Source organism: Podarcis pityusensis (assembly GCF_964106645.2).
Source record: "Podarcis pityusensis genome assembly, chromosome: 7".
In the NCBI taxonomy this organism is placed as follows: Eukaryota; Metazoa; Chordata; class Lepidosauria; order Squamata; family Lacertidae; genus Podarcis; species Podarcis pityusensis.
In genome coordinates, this window is record NC_138031.1 from 15,422,740 (window position 1) to 15,426,183 (window position 3,444).

Below are 3,444 nucleotides of genomic sequence, written 5' to 3' on the forward strand. Positions count from 1 at the left end.
ATCAAGAAAAGTAGTCGGGGGTTCTAGCCCAAAAGCATTCAATTTCTCCCATAACAGCCCTCTAGGTATCGAGTCAAAAGCACTTTTCAGATCAATAAAGTCCATGTGTAACTTTCCCCTTTCGGATTTCATATATTTATCTGCTAGAAAAACAAGTGAGAGACAGTGATCAATAGTTTATTTCCGTTTTGTAAATCTGATCTGTTCGGGGCCATTAATTCTGTTCATTTTAATCCAGTCCAATAGATAGCACTATAAATGTTTAGAGTTTACTTATAGTGGACAGAAGACTAAAAGGGCAATCATTACACGGCTGCTCAGAATTGCCTTTTTATAGATTGGGATTGTTACAGAAGTTAACCACGATTTTGGTATAATTCCATATTGGTCTATAAGAGTGGGAAGCTTAGCAAACGGTGATGGCTACCAATCTTCATACTTTTAAAAAAAGAATCTAAGCCGAAATCCCATCAGAGCCAGGGGCCTAACCATGTTTTAATTCTGCAATAAATTCCATCATTTCGTCTGTGCTTCCCAGGGGTAGGGGCAGTTTGGTATATTAGAGGGGACAGGCTCGTCAGCATTTGGGAGACAGCAGGGTGAGGCGTTGCATATTTTAAAATAGTAGTCCACCCAGGTTTGGGAACTCTAGGTTTACTAAATAATTAATCTACATGATGTTGTTAAATTGCAAAAAATAATAATAAAAAAAAAAAATGCTAAGGATATTTTTGCCCATTACAATATTTTTCTGTGAGTGACAGAAAATAGATAATACAGGATAAAAGGTCAGGGACTAATTCTGACCATAGAATTGGCACCTTGTTGGGAATGAACACTGCCATTAAAGGATAATTAAGCAATCTTATTCAATGAGCAATTAACCGGCTATTCCTCAGTAATCCCATGCTCAACAGGAGGCAATTGAGAGCAGACCCAGCAACACAAACCTTTTAATTAACATTGGAAATGACCCTTTGTTGAATGGGACTTATTTCTGCATAAGCCTTATAAATCTTCTATTTCAAAAAAACAATTTCTATATTTAAACACTATATTAATTCATCTTTCATTGGTTTGTGCAACAGCAGCTCTGAAAAAGCTTAAATGTGGAAGCAACCTTTTTCTGAGGCACCATTTTACGTGCATTTCGTAAAGCTCTGTGTAGCTAGGAGAAAGTATGACTAGCTACTGTATTCATGGAGAGTTACTGCTCTATGTTATATATTTATGCCATATCTTTTATCCTGTTTAACTTGGCAAAGAGATTAAGGGTGTATATCATCTGATACAAAGCCTTTAAAAGCTTCAAGATATGTGAGGTGATTTATCTTCTCCAAACATTGTGAAGTACTTGCTAATAGACAAAGAGGATTGGGCTGATAAGAAAATTATGTTTATTGCCCATGCCATAGTGAAGCTATCATTCAGCATTAACTCATTTTCTTTATTCACAGTTTTTAAAAATGTGAAATATAACAGCGTAGTAAAAGAACATGTATTCCAGAACCTTTGGTTCATAATCAATTCAATCTTTCTTTTCCACAGCCCATCTAACCCGTTCTCATAAAACTGGAATTAACTTGTTCAATGTGTACAGAACTCACGGCCAGTCATCTGGATTATGGAAAACCGTTTCCTGAGAGAAATCTCGATCTCTTTACCATTTGAATGGCTGCAGTGGGGAGAATGTTCTCTGAGGTAAATTTTAGTCCCCTTAGGGACTAAGCACGGAAGGTGATGAGAGAATATTCTGCGAGGTAAATTTCTGTCCCTCCAGAGTTTGAGTTGTTCCAGTAGGAAGGGATGCTAGGAAAATATTCTGTGAGGTAAATTACATTCCACTTGGGGTTTGTGCTGTTCAAAGCACTCCAAACCCTTCTTAACAAGGAACTACAATTGGGCTACATCACATTGGGAAGAAAGATGCCCATTATTTTGAGTTCGCTGAGGGGGAAAAATACATATATATCTTTTCATGTGTGTGGCAAATGGTGGGTCGTGTGCCTCTGAGGTCACTTGCAGACCTGTGGTGGGAAAGTTCATTTTGAAAGGAACTAGTTCTAGTTTAGGTTCATCCTGCCCAAATAGAAAAGAGTCTGTCCTTTTACAAAATGAACTAGATCAAGTTCATTTGCTTTCATTCATAGAAAACTTGTCCTCTGCATTTTTTCCAGCATTCAGAAGGTTACAAGCTGCTGAAGTACAGGGGCCAAAATAAATCAGGGGCCACACAAAAGTAATAAGATGCCTGACAGACAGGATGTCAGCTGTTGAAGCTGTCCCCATCATTGTATTTCTGTACTGAAAGAAGCTTGTCCTATTCTGTTTCTGCCTGCCAGGAAGTCAATGAATGGTGTAATAAAAGATATTTAATTTGTAATGTAAAATTTGAAAATTCAATAAAAATTACACACACACACGGATTAAGTGGTGTGAACAGATCACAATGAAAGTTGCATGGCTAAACTATGGAATTCCGTACCGTGTGGTGTTGTATTTGAATGGCTTTAAAAGGGGTTAAGACAATTTCATGGAGGATAAGCCTATCAATTGCTAATAGACAAAATGCATATGTACTAACTCCAGTAAAGTTAAAGGACCCCTGGATGGTTAGGTCTAGTCAGAGGTGACTATGGGGTGCAGCGCTCATCTCACTTTCAGGCCAAGGGAGCCGGCGTTTGTCCACAGACAGCTTTCCTGGTCATGTGGCCAGCATGACTAAACTGATTCTGGTGCAACGGGACACTGTGACGGAAGCCAGAGAGCACAGAAACGCCATTTACCTTCCCGCCACAGCGATACCTATTTATCTACTTGCGCTGGTGTGCTTTCGAACTGCTAGGTTGGCAGGAGCTGGGAGAGTGCAACGGGAGCTCACCCCGTCGTGGGGATTCGAACCGCCGATCTTCCAATCGGCAAGCCCAAGAGGCTCAGTGGTTTAGACCACAGCGCCACCCACGTCCCTAACTCCAGTACTTAACTTAAGTAGCAGAGAGGTGGTAGGCCTCTGAAAACCAGTTGCTGGCAATCACAATTATTTGTTTATTTATCAAATTTCTATATCACCCTTCATCCAAGGATCACAGGGCAGTTTACAATACGAATGGGGAGAGGGCTCTTCTGCTCATTTCCTGCTTGCAGGCTTCCCATAGGCATCTGGTTGGCCACTGTGAGAACAGGATGCTGGAGTGGAAGGGAGGCTCCATCAAGGGTCTTATTATGCTCTAGTAAAGGTAAAGGGACCCCTGACCGTTAGGTCCAGTCGTGACCGACTCTGGGGTTGCGGCGCTCATCTCACTTTATTGGCCGAGGGAGCCGGCATACAGCTTCTGGGTCATGTGGCCAGCATGACTAAGCCACTTCTGGCGAACCAGAGCAGCACATGGAAACGCCGTTTACCTTCCCGCCAGAGTGGTACCTATTTATCTACTTGCACTTTGA

At 41.1% G+C, this 3,444-nt stretch overlaps 1 long non-coding RNA gene across 1 annotated transcript; it reads left to right on the top strand.

Moving 5' to 3' along the window:
* Positions 1–1,184: 1,184 nt before the first annotated feature.
* Positions 1,185–2,390, top strand: LOC308481557. Its single transcript, XR_013988753.1, has 2 exons — positions 1,185–1,701; positions 2,178–2,390. It is a non-coding gene; the product is annotated as an uncharacterized lncRNA (long non-coding RNA).
* Positions 2,391–3,444: the final 1,054 nt, after the last annotated feature.